The sequence below is a fragment of the Tamandua tetradactyla genome, chromosome 20 (genome assembly GCF_023851605.1).
Source record: "Tamandua tetradactyla isolate mTamTet1 chromosome 20, mTamTet1.pri, whole genome shotgun sequence".
Lineage (NCBI taxonomy): Eukaryota > Metazoa > Chordata > Mammalia > Pilosa > Myrmecophagidae > Tamandua > Tamandua tetradactyla.
In genome coordinates, this window is record NC_135346.1 from 30,293,221 (window position 1) to 30,307,229 (window position 14,009).

At 40.6% G+C, this 14,009-nt stretch overlaps 1 protein-coding gene across 4 annotated transcripts in view; it reads left to right on the top strand.

Moving 5' to 3' along the window:
• The first annotated feature begins 814 nt into the window (after nucleotides 1–814).
• ARHGEF37 (Rho guanine nucleotide exchange factor 37) overlaps nucleotides 815–14,009 on the top strand; it is a 91,242-nt gene continuing 78,047 nt past the window's right edge. The window contains exon 1 of one of the 4 annotated variants that reach the window (XM_077137387.1): nucleotides 815–918. The gene's annotated coding sequence lies outside the window, so the exon portion shown is untranslated. The other 3 variants (XM_077137389.1, XM_077137388.1, XM_077137386.1) reach the window with 3 other exon arrangements.

Here is a 14,009-nt window from a genome sequence, read left to right on the forward strand (position 1 = left end):
AGTGCTTGGCACATTGTAAGCAATACTACTACAACTGATAATAATTAATAAACCCTAATAATGCAAACAAGAATGAATGTTAGAACCAGGAAGATTTAATACAGTTCATTCCTGACCCACGGACAAAGTTTCGATGCCCCGATATGAAACTTTCCACACTTTCCATAGCAATTATCACACTTTCAGTGATGTCTTCAATGTCCTACCATCGTTAGGGCAAGAAACCCCGAGAGGGCCGCCAGGACCTCGTCTGTCTTGCTGATTGCTTAATCCTCATGCCCGCTCCACGTGCTTGTAGTAGCAGTAGAATGAGAGAATGGATGAATATCTTCACATCACAGAAGACAGGAGCAGAGACTGAGGGGCCTGGAGACTGGCAGATTTGGCTAAAATGGTACATACAGGTTGCTCCCAAGGAGAGGTGGGATAAGAAACACAAGTCTCGGGCCGCCGACTCTGAGAAGTGAACGGAGGCCTAGCCCTAAAAGTTCGATGATTCGGCAGGTGCAGGGATTTCCAGGGATTCAGGGGTCAGCATTCCCACCCAACGGCGCTCGTTTTCGGAGGATCGAGCCCCGGCAAGGAGAAGGCGGCTGAATAAGAAGCGGCGAGTGGGGGGCCCCGGGGTGCCGCGCTAAAACCCACCTGCAAAGCTTTGCGCTGGCTGCGAGCCAGAGCACCCTTGCCGGGGCCGACTCCCGGTAGCAGCGAGCAGAAAACAACCTGGTTCCAGAAAGACAATTAACAAAGGCGGGAGGCCGGCCCCCTTCCCGGCGCTCGCACGCAGCTGCGTGGGCAGAGCCGCGCCCGCCCGCCCACGCCCTCGCTGGGCACAGTCGCCAGGAGGCCCGGGAGCCCCAGGAGCAGAGCGGCAGGGTACCGAGAGCTGTACGTGAGCGCCTGCACCTTGCGCGCGCGGTGAGTCAGCCCCGGGGAATGGGGTCCGGCTGAGTGAGTCGGGGTGGAGTGCGGAGAAACAGCTGCTGGTCACAGCAGAAAAAGGAGGTGGCGGAGAGAAAGGCAGGACCCGGTGAGCGCAGGAGGACTCCCGGGTCGGTCTGGCTGGCTTGATGGCCAGCTTTGTATGTTGCGCCTTAGGGAATGCAATGAACCGACTCATGTGACCCAGCCGAATCCTTTTACAAGTGGGAAACTGAGGCCCAGGGAAGTTAGCTGGACTAGAAAGAATTGTTTTCCTTTGTATCTGTTTATCTCCGCCTGCTTCCATACAGGATATGGGGTGGGTTTTTGTTTGTTTGTTTGTTTTGTTTTTAGATAAGAATGCATGCGTTAAAACAATGGAAAAATCCAAATGATGGAAAAGAATCCTTGTCCAAGGAAAATATGTAATTATGAATTCAAGGCCAGGGTAAAAGAGAACAGAAATCTGTGATCCATAATGTGAGGTGACTTGGCCAAAGGCCCTCAAAAACTTACTGCCAAAGCCGGAACTAGAAGCCAGAATGTTCGCCTCCCTCTACTGTGCTCCATGCATGCAGTAAACCTCCAGGGGAATGGAGAAGATGACAGCCTGGCTCTGAGGCCCTGGGGTCTTAACCTTCGTTGGGTGACTGGCCCCTTAGAAATCTGGGTCCATGCCCTTCAGAGTTGTTCACACATAACCTTGTTCAGATTTGACTTCAAGAATTCTTTGTGTAGGGAAGGACTGATTGCTGGCCCTCAGGTTGGGTGGTTTCAGAGCAGTTTGTTTTCTCCTTTGAAGGAGGCAGCTGGTGAAGGAGCAGCTGTGAATCCAGACAGCAGCCTCACTACCCTTTCTTGCTGGGCAATTTTGGGCAAATTGTTAACCTCTCCAAGGTCTCTCCAAGGTTTTTAATGTGTAAAATGGAGATACGATTGTCTTCTTTATCCTTCAGGTTATTGTCAGAATGAAATAGAAAGCCTGGTGCCTGACATATAGTAGATGCTCAGTAAAAGTGCTAATCAGCAGTCAGGCACTGCTGTGCTAATTAGGAAAGGGTGATGAACTGGAAAAAATTGGGCTGCATTTAAATATAATTTTAATAATTAAAAAAAATTATAAACATGGAAATATGAAATCCACACCTGTTATAAGTAACAAACATAGCTCTTATCTTGGTGACAATAAACTAAATATGGTGCAGTAATGTACTGTACATAATGTACAGTACTTGACCTTGAGTCAAGTGCTTAAACTCGGAACTATTAAAACATTCCAACAGGGCCGGTGCCTGCCCATGTTAAAAACAAACAAACAAACAAAAAAAACATTCCTTGTTGGAATTTGCCTCACTTGCCTCTTTCAAATGGGGCCAGCACCTGTGTACTTTGTTTTTATTTTTATTTATTTATTTTCCTTCACAGCAAAAATATATAGCTTGTTTTATTGTATGCCAAATCATGACAGAGTATATTTCCAGAATGAAAGACATATAACACTTGCTGAAGGGTAGATTTCAAAGGCATCAAATACAAATTTAGAAAAATAACTAAAATTGTTATTTTTTGCAGTAATAAGAATTTATATACTTGTGCTAATGGTGATAATTGGCACCTGTTTTTGACCTGTTTTTTTATTTTTATGTTTTAACTTTTTTTATTGTATACTATATATATATATATAGTATATATATATATATATATATATATATATATATATATATATATATATACAAAGCAAAGAAAAAAGCAATAATTTTCAAAGCACTCTTCAACAAGTAGTTACAGGACAGATCCCAGAGTTTCTCATGGGCTATAGACCATCATCTCAGATTTTTCCTTCTAGGTGCTCCAGAACATTGGAGGCTAGAAAGAATAAATATTTTTTTTTCATCACAATCAACTTTTTTTGTGTGTTAAAAATAACATGTACAAAAAAGCAATGCATTTCAAAGCACAATGAAACAGTTAGTTGTAGAACAAATTTCAGAGTTCGATATGAGTTACAATTCCACAGTTTTAGGTTTTCACTTCTAGCTGCTCTAAGATACTGGAGACTAAAAGATATATCAATATAATGATTCAGCAATCATACTTGTTTGTTAAGCCGTAACTTCTCTGTATAACTCCACCATCAACTTTGATCTTTCTCCCATTCTTTAGGGGTATTTGGGCCATGGACATTCTAACTTTTTCATGTTGAAAGGTGCTGTCAATAATATGGGGTAGGGAGATGAAACTAAGCTGATGTTGTGGAGAGGCTGGCCCCTCTAGGTTTCAGGACTTATCTGGCCCAGGGACCCATCTGGAAGTTATAGGTTTCTGGAAAGTCATCCTAGCGCTTGGAACCTTTGTAGAATCTTATATATTGCCCTACATGTTCTTTAGGGTTGGCAGGAATGGTTTGGGTTGGGGCTTGGCAAGTTATGATAGGTAGCAATGTTTAACTGAAACTTTCATGAATGAGTAGCCTCTCGACTCTATTTGAACTCTCTCAGCCACTGATAACCTTATTTCTTACACTTCTTTTCCCCCTTTTGGTCAAGATGGCATTGTTGATCCCAGGTGCTAGGGCCAGACTCATCCCTGGGAATCATCTCCTGTGTGTAGTTTGTTTTTAAATGAGAGGAAAGAAGGGAAGATAAAGCAAGACCTGTCCAACACCCAATTCTGCTAGGCAGTGGAGGCCCAGCTCAGTTTCTGCCAGGGTACAGGAGTTGCTGGCATTTGGCTCACATCCCCTTGGATTGGCGGATCACTGGTAAACAGTGCCTTTGTTGATTCTGCTTCACATCGAATAAATGGCTTTTTATTTAATTAACGAGGGGGTTGTCTTTGGAAACTGAAGCAAAATGGCATTTGTCGACCTTGACTGCTTAAAGGCTACTGTTTGTTTGACAGGCTTAAGAACTTTTTGCGATTGTCAGGACAACGCCTGGGCAGGCCCCTTTATCTATAAAAAGAACTGTTCTTAAAAAGTCCTGTGCTCCTTTTTCTACCTTTTTAGGCCTTGTAAATAGAGCCAGGGAAAAATGACTTAGGGCAAACAGCTGCTATTTAATTTCAGTGAAGGCACACGCTGTCTGTCTGGTGGATTACATCCTTCTCCTTGTGTTTTAAAAAGAGGGTTTTTCCTTTGGGTGAACAAGCGTGTGTTGAAAGTTTTTTTCTAATTTGACCTTATAATTCCAAACTTCTGGTGCTGCATAGGACGATGTAGAGCATGCATCTCTCAGGCAGAGGCCCTTCCTCTTTGAAGGCAGACAGTGAACCCTGCCATGTGCTTTTCCCTTTGAAACCACTTTCATTCCTTCAGCCATTCCTTAGCAGGACAAAATGAAGAGCAGAATTTCTCAAGGATTGACCTGCAGACCACTTGCATTAGAACCACATAGTTAGGGGGTTTCAAGATGCCTCACCCCTGACCTACTGAATCAGAATCTTCCAGAGCAGGGCCAAGAATTTATATGCGTAACTGCTTCTCGTGATTCTTATGCACCATAAACTCTAGTTATATGTGTGTGTTTTGGAGCGTATGTTTGTGAAATTGGTGGTGGGTGACATTGAACTTTTTCTTTATACTTTTTTTTATTTTTTTGTCTTGTTACATAATGAGTAAGTGCCTCATATAATTTAAATTAATTTAAAAAACCTGATGTTCAAAAAGATGGCAAATAAGTACATGAAAAGATGCTGAAGATCGTAAATCATTAGAGAAATGCAAATTAAAACTATGAGATACCACCTCATACCTATTGGAATGGCTGCAAATAAAAAGACTGACCATACCAAGTGTTGATGAGGACATGGAGGAACTGGGACTCTTATTTCTTTTTTTTTTTAATTTATGTTTTATTATTAAACCAAAGCAACATATAAACATGAACATTCTTTAACATATAAACATTCTGTGTATGGTGTACAATAAGTGGTTCACAATATCATCACATGGTAGTATATTCATCACTGTGATTATTTTTTAGAACCTTTGCATTGGAACTGGAGTTCTTATACACTGCTGGTAGGAAGGTTAAATGGTGCAACTATTTTAAAAAACAGTTTGGCTGTTCCTTTGAAAGTTGAATATGCACCTACCATGTGATCCAGCCATTCTACTCTTAGGCGTTTACCCAAGAGAAATAAAAGCATATGTTTTTACAAAGACTTGCACATGAATTGTACACAGCAGCTTTATTTGTAATGGCTCCAAATTGCAAACAACTGGTTGTTTATCCAGTGAATGGATAAATAAATGGAATACTACTCAGCAATAAAAAGTAATGAACTATTTTTACATGGTATAAAATGGATGGATCTCAAAATAATAATGCTGAATGAAAGAAGTCAGACAAAAAGAGTACGTACTGTATAATTCCATTTATATAAAATTCAAGAAAATGATAACTAAGTTCAAGTGACAGAAATCAGATCAGTGAATGCCTGGGGATGGGGAAGTAGTGGGGAGAGGCAAAAGGACTCGATTACAAAAGGGTTCAAGGGCACTTTGGGGTGATGAATATGTGTATGTCTTGGTTGTGGTGATAGTTTCACAGGTTTATACTTATGTCAAGACTTAACAGATTAAACACTTTAAATACGTGCAGTTTATTGTGTATCAGTTAGACCTCAGTAAAGCTGTTTTTTAAAAAGCACACTCATGATGCCCCTCCCCTGCAAAAAAAAAATTATGATGTTCCCTAAGATGGTTGTAACTTCTTTGGTACCAAATCTCAGTGCTGACTTGTTGGAACTGTGGCTTTAAGGAATGTCAGAGATAGAAGTTTCCTTATTCATCGTATGGTCATTTTAAAGGTGAGGAAAGTGAGGCCCATCAAGGTCAAGTGACTTGCTTAAGTACATACAGTTAAGGAGACAGCTTGGGAATGCTTTTTCATAGTGTCATCTTTGAGCACAGGACTTTGTGTTTGTTAAATTTTAATGTTAGACTTAACAACCCCCTCACGTGTTTGGGAACCTGACATTGTCATTAAATCTCACTGCTATTTCTCATAATAGCTTTCTTATGCTACTTGTAATTTGCTTTAAAACACGTCAGCACAGATGGCAGTATAAATACATACGAGTGTATATATTGTCTTAAGCAGTGTTTCCCAGGCAGGTAGTTGCCCTTATCCAAAACTTACACCCAGGGAGGGACACACTGCCAACTAAGCAGCCACTAGGTTATCAAAAAAGATCCATTCCAGAGGCTACTGCTATAGAAGTTCCTTCTTTAAAAAAAAAAAAAGCAACATTTATTGAGAAATCTTCACACATATACAGTCTATTCATAGTATACAATCCGTGGCTCACAATATCATCACATGGTTGTATATTTATCACCATGATTATTTTTAGAACATTTGCATCACTCCAGAAAAAGAAATAAAAAGAAAAAACTCATACATCCCTTACCCCTTATCCCTCTCTTTCATTGACCACTAGTATTTCAATCTACTCAATTTTTTACCGTTTATCCCTCCTACTATTTATTTATTTTTATCCTTATATAATTTTTTTTACTCATCTGTCCATACCCTGGATAAAAGGAGCATCAGACACAAGGTTTTCATAATCATACGGTCACACTGCAACAGTATTATGGTTATTCAACCATCTTCAAGAATCAAGGCTACTGGAACACAGTTTGAGGTCCTATCTTCTAACCTCTCCCAATACACCATAAACTAAAAAAGGATATCTATATAATGCATAAGAATAACCTCCAGGATAACCTCTTGATTCTGTTTGAAATCTCTCAGCCACTGAAACTTTATTTTGTCTCATTTCTCTCTACCCCCTTTTGGTCAAGAAGGCTTTCTCAATTCCAGAATGGTGGGTCCTGGCAAATCCCAGGACTTCTGTCCCACATTGCCAGGGAGATTTACACCCCTGGAAGTCATGTCTTACATAGGGGGGAGAGTAGTGAGTTGGCTTAAAGAGAGACCACATACAGAAGCTTCTTTTGCCTTCTTTTACAATACACATTAGAAGCTTTTATCATTAGCATGATGAATGTGATAAGTGGGTTTTCACTGATAAAATTAGAGGATTATTAATCAGAACAATAGATATGAGAAATGAATTTCAGTAATGAAATTAGTTGTATTCAAGATATGGATTAACAAAAATAGTTTAGAGGTAACCTTGATCCTTCTGTGAATGGAATATGAGAATCTAGCAAGCCCTATAAACTGTGCCCCTTAGAAATACCTAGTTCCCTAAGGTTTGATGTTTGTGTGAGCAGCCATTAGTTTAAAGCACTCTGGTTGCATGTAAGGGTACAAAGTGCTACTTTGGGAATATTGTTAGGCCTGTCTTGAGTGGGACTTTCATGCCAACTGTGGTTAGAGCCCCTACAAAGATAGAGAGCTGAGATTTCCTCAAGCTTAATGAACTGATTGTATGAACTGTTTGCTAACAAGTTTAAGAAATGACTATATGTGTGGCAGAATTTGATCAGAGACTTGTTTCATTATAATCTGGAACTGAGGTTGTGGGGGAGTAGCTATCCCTTACCCTACCTCCAACTTTTGGTGACTTTCAAGAAGAACCCAAGTTGTGTGTAATCATATTAGTCTCATTCCACTTATAACAATGTTATTGGCGATTTGATTTTTTTTTTTCACATGAGCGGGCACCGGGAATCGAACCCGGGTCTCTGGCATGGCAGGCGAGAACTCTGCCTGGTGAGCCACTGTATCCTGCCCCGTTATTGGCAATTTGAACATTATTCTGCCAGTGTTCATCTACGTCATTTATTCATTAATTGAGCATATACTATTTGCCTGATTAAATTAGACACTAGATAATACACTTCAGTGTTAGCTACATTCTCAGGGAGGCTCTGGTGCACAGCTCTTTTGCTTATCATCATTACCATTAGGAATAGCTTTTTTCATTATTTGTTTGATATGCTTGGGTACATCTAAATCTATCGAGTATACGGAGACAATTTCTTCATTGTCTGATCAATGGCAATGCCTACCAATAATAGAAACAAAAACAATAGCTACTATATTATTGAGAGTCCACCATGTGCCAGGCTCTATGTTAAGCATTTTATGTGGATTATTTCATTAATTTTTTTTTTTTTTTTTTTTGCATAGGCAGGCACCAGTTATCAAACCCGGGTCTCTGACATAGCAGGCAAGAATTCTGCCACTGAGCCACTGTTACCTGCCCCATTAAATCTTACAACAACTCAAAAGAAAAGTTGTGTGATTATCCTAGGAAAGCTAGCCAGCTGGTTGCAGAATCAAAATTTGAAGTCTGGCTCCAAATTTTCTGGCTCCAGAGCCTGGGCTCCTAATCTTTTTAGTACCTCTTGTAGTCAAGAAGAGGAAAACAAAGCCATCAAAGAGTGGGTCTGTCTCTGATATTCTCTGAACATAACTATTAAAATAGACTTGGCAGGTATAGTGGGGATAGCGGTGTGCTGATTTGAAGCTGTTATATATCCCAGAATGGGCTATGTTCTTTTAATCCATTCTTGTGGGTACAGAACTATTGTGGGTGGGACCTTTTGATTAAGTTGTTTCCATTGAGATGTGACCCACCCAATTCAAGGTGGGTCTTTCTGCTTCACTAGAGTACTTTATGGAAGGATAAAGGGCAGGAAAAAAGCTCAGAGAGAGAAACATCCAGAGATGTTTGGAGAGAGCTCAGCAACAAAAAGGGACCAACAGATGCTGGGCACTTGCCTTCCCACATTACAGAGGAACCCCGAATACCAGTAGCCTTTCTTCAGAGAAGCTATCTTCCCTTGATGCCTTAATTGGGATGTATTCATGGTCTTAGAACTGTAAATTTGTAAACTAACACATCCCCATTGTAAAAGCCAACCTGTTCCTGGTATATTGCATTCTGGCAGCTTTAGCAAATTGAAACAAGGGGGGTGGAAGTTATTCTTAAATTTGTTAATTCCAGCTCTTTCTGGATTTTAGAGTTCCAAAAGCACTTTGTACAAGCCCCTCACTTCTGATTTTTGCATTTATCTTTATATACCAGGTTCGTCAGCCAGGGTCCTTCCGTGGCCACTCTTATCACTTAAGTGTTTCTTCTTGAACAGTTTCTTTGTTACTGTACTTCAGCTTTGACAGCCTTCCATGAACCCTCATACCTAGTATCTCAGAAAAGAAGTCTTCTTCCCTCCTCTCCCCTTTAATGTTTAAATTTGTCCCCTTCTAATGCCTTGGGTGGATTGCTGAGGGATGCTCAACTTTACCTGTAAGCACATTTGCCTTCTGAACTTTCTCATGACCTCTCCTAGGGATCTTCTTACTTCCATTTCTCCATTCAGTTCTTCTGGTTGGTCAGAATTAGATTCAGAGTATTATTTCCTCTTGTTACTTTTTCTGTCTTAGCAGGAATGAATTAATCAGTATGTCCTTAACATTTTTAGTTTCTATGTTTTTAATGATATGAAACTTGGAACAAATAATCAGATATTTTAAATGCACCATCCTTATTGTGGAGCCATTTTCCCAAAACCCAGCAAAATTTCTGGCATGTGGTAGCTGCTCCAATATCTGTTGAATTAATGCATAAACACCCAAATCCCCCCGTGCTAGTGTGGACACAGGAGAAGAGTATATAGAATTAACCCAGTTTTACCCTATGGTAGAGTCAGAAGCAGCAGCTGAGGTAGAGGCATCAACTGCAGCACACTCAACAGGCATTTGAGTAAGATGTGCCAGACTGATTTTCGTTCTTAATTTCGGGTCACATGGCATCAAAGAGCTCTTAGGACTGGACTGTGCAGATTCTTTTTCCAGTTCTGGTTGGCACCTGACTTACCTTAATGAAAGCCTCATTCTCCCAAGTGTGCTTTCTGAGATAAGTCTCCTTATCAGACCAGGTCAGGAAATGGGAGAAGGGCACCCAGCCTGCTCTCCCAGACTTCTAACCTGCATTTGTACTGAGAGTGTCACAAAGGTAATGTATAACTTAAACTATATAACAATTGTTTGTTTGCAACTTTTCATTTTGAAATAAGTATAGATCTACAGAAAGTTGCAAGAATACTACAGAGATATGTGTACCCTTCACCCAGGTTCCCCCAGTGGCTGTATCTTATTTAAATATGTGTCAAACCAGGACATTGACACTGGTATAAAGGGTGTGGTGGTTCTCTGCTATTTCGTCATGTGTTGATTTGGGTAACCACAATCCAACCCCAGTCCAGATGCAGAACTCCAGTTCTTTCATTAGCATTATATTTTCAAGGTTCATCCATGTTGTAGCTTGTATCAGTGCTTCATTCCTTTTTATTGCTGAATACTATATAATGTTTTTAAAGAAGTAAACAACCCCAGTCCAGATGCAGAATTATTCCATCCCACACGCATCTACCTTGTGTCACCTTTTACCATCAAACTCACTTCCCAATAGTACCCCGAACCCCTGGCAACCACTAATCTGTTCTCTGACTTGTCATTTCAAGAATGTTGTATAAATGGATCATATGGTATGTGACCTTTTGAGATTGGCTTTTTCATGCAGCATAATTCTCTCAAGAGCCATCCAAGTTGTTGCCTTGTATCAAAAGTCCATTCCTTTTTATTCCTAATATCCCATGGTATGGATGTATCAAAGTTTGTTTAGGATGTTTTGGTTGTTTCTGGTTTTTGGTTCTTACAAATAAAGCTGCTAGAAACATGTATGTACAGCTTCTTGTGGGGGTATAAGCTTTCTTTCTCCGGATAGATGCACAGGGCTGCCGTTGCTGGGTCATAAGGTAAGTGTATATTTAGTTTTTTTAAGAAACTGCTGCAACGTTTTCCAGAGTGGATGCACTGTTTTACATCCCCACCAGCAATGTGTGAGAAATCCAGTTTCTCCACATATCAGTGTTTGGTATTATATAATACTCATTATAGAGTTATAATCCACAAACTGTATTATTCACCCATTTAAAGTGTACAATTCAGTGGTTTTTAGTATATTCACAGAGTTGTACACCAATTACCACAGTTAATTTTAGAATATTTTTATCACCTCAAAAATAAGGCCTTTATCCAAAACCCTTCCCTCATTTCCCAATTCTCTTATATTCTCAGCTCCTGGTAACGACTAATCTATTTCCTTTATGTCTATCGATTTGCCTGTCCCAAGTATTTCATCTGAATGCACTCATACAATCTGTGGTCCTATGTGATTGCCTTTCTTTCGTTAGCGTAATATTTTCAAGGTTCATCCATGATGTAGCTTGTATCAGTGCTTCATTCCTTTTTACTGCAGAATGTTTTTAAAGAAGTAAATGTGTGTTTTCTTCAGTTACCTAGACTGTAAACTAAAGGCTCGCAAAATGTTGCTACCAAGAGGTTTTACCTGGTCTGCTTGGCAATCTAGATTGAAATTAACCTAAGATGCGTTTATGTGCAAATTAGTGCTATTTTAAATATCTGGCAGTCTTCTGTAAAGTATTACCTATGCTTTAGTTTATTTAGCAGCAGTTCTGAAGAATGACCTGAATAGCTCTTCTGAAATTCTGCTGGAATTTTTCTGGAGACACAGTGGGCAAGGCAGTAAATGCCTATGATTTCAGCCAGAGACAGATCAGCAGCCCAGAGGCTGTGCACGGGAGCTGGGACAGAGCTGGGCACCTGGCAGATCATTCCAGCCCTTTCTGGGTCCTTTGCCTTCTGAACAACCTTGCCCTCTAAAACACTCCATTTACGTATGTTATCTGACTCAGAGGTCAATGCTCATGGCCCAGGACAGAAACTTTAGCTGTTACTAATACATCCCAAAGAACCACTTATTTAGCAAATACATATTAACTGTCATATTGTAAGGCGTGAAGGAGGGCACCAGATGAACAGGCACTCATCTTGCCTCCAAGAGCTTAGTGTCCAGCTGGGAAGATAAGGCATAGATAAATACCCCTATTACATGTTTGAATGTGATGCCTACCACTTTAAATATTATAAAATATTTTAATTATTCAGAAAGAGTAAAGAATAATGCAAGATGTACTGGTGTACTTACCATCCAGATCTGTTTCATTTTAATTTTGCCATAATTGCTTCAGGTTTTGTTTTTTTTTTTAAACCAAATATCTCTGATACTCAGTAACAAAAAGGAACAAACTGTCACTGCCTGCAGCAATTCAGATGAATCTGCATGTGTTGAGTGAATAAAAAGCCAATCCCAGAAGGCTACATAGTATATGATTCCATTTATATAATATTCTTGAAATAGCAAAATTGTAAAAGTGGAAAGCATTTGGTCTTGGTTGCCAAGACTTGAGGAGGGGTTGGGGGGAAGAGAGTGTGATTATAAAAGGGTAACAACATTAAAGCTATTTTGTGGTGATGGGAATGTTCTGTACCTGTTAATATCCTGGCTGTGATATTGCAGTTAGTTTTGCAGATGTCACCACTGAGGGAAACCAAGCAGTAGGGCTCTTGTAGTTTTAAAATTTAGAGATAAAGGGGTTATGAGAGTTTCCAAGAAGAAGAACACTTCTGGCTGGGAGGGGCAGGAAAGGCATTAGAGAAGCTGAATGTCGAAGGCTAGGGACGTGGAAGGGGGAGTACAGCAGGGACAAAAGCACAGAGGCAGGAAATGACGGTGTGTGGATGGAGAAAAGCACACAACTCTTGCTGGAATATGATATCTGTGAAGAGGAAAAAGCTTAGCGCTGGACCACAGAGCAGCAGGGAGGTTTCAGAGGTCTCACAGCAGGGAATCACAGGATCACAAGCTTTGTTTCAGGAAGTTTAGACTGGAAGAATGTCCAGGATGAATGGGCAGAACTGGGTAGCAGGAGGGAGAAGTGTTCAAATTCAGAAAGGTGATCCAGGGGGCCTTGAATTAGCCCAAGATAGGTCATGTGGCACGAACGGGGTAGTGGAGGTGAAAAGAAGGGAACCACTGGGAAAAAGAGGGAGTAGAAGGGTGAGAGAAACCCAGCCAAACCGGATAGAGAAATCTGGCTCAAGAGCCAAGGGTGCTGGGGGAAAGAGAAGAAAAGCCAGGCTAGCACAGTGCCCGAATCCTGGGAAATGAATTAAAAATGTTGGCAATTATGACAAGCAGTCTCACTACCCTCCCCCTCTCTGCGTGGGACATGACTCCCAGGGGTGTGGACCTTCCTGGCAACGTGGGACAGAGATCCTGGAATGAGCTGACACTCAGCATCAAGGGACTGAGAAAAACCCTAGAATGAGCTGAGAATTAACATCAAGGGATTGAGAAAACCTTCTCGACCAAAAGGGGGAAGAGTGAAATGAGACAAAGTGTCAATGGCTGAGAGATTCCAAACAGAGTGGAGAGGTTATCCTGGTGGTTATTCTTACGCATTAAATAGATATCACCTTGTTGTTCAAGATGTAGTGGAGAGGCTGGAGGGAACTGCCTGAAAATGTAGAGCTGTGTTCCAGTAGCCATGTTTCTTGATGATGATTGAACAATGATATAGCTTTCACAATGAGACTCTGTGAATGTGAAAACCTTATGTCTGATGCTCCTTTTATCTACCATATCAACAAAAGAGTAGAACATATGGAAAAAAATAAGCAATAGGGGGAACAAACATTAAAATAAGTTTAGTTTGAAATGCTAGTGGTAAATGAAAGCGAGGGGTAAGGGGTATGGTATGTATAATCTTTTTTTTCTCTGTTATCGTTTTCTTTTTCTGTTGTCTTTTTATTTCTTTTTCTAAATTGATGCAAATGTTCTAAGAAATGATGAATATGCAACTGTCATGGTTAGGGACAGGTGTCAACTTGGCCAAGTTGTGGTACCTGCTCATCTGATTGGGCAAGCGCTGGCCTGTCTGTTGCAATGAGGACATTTCATAGGATTAGGTCATGATCATGTCAGCTACATCCACAGCTGATTCCATTTGTAATCAGCCAAAGGGGAGTGTCTTCTGCAATTAGTGATGCTAAATCCAATCATGGGAAGCCTTTTAAGGAGGACTCAGAGGAGACAGGTTCCATTCCTGCTTTGGCTGGTGAGCCTCTCCTGTGGAGTTCATCCAGGCCATCCATTGGAGTCATCGGCTTCGCAGCCTGCCCTGCGGATTTTGGACTCTGCATTCCTACGGTCACGTGAGACACTTTTATAAATTTTATATT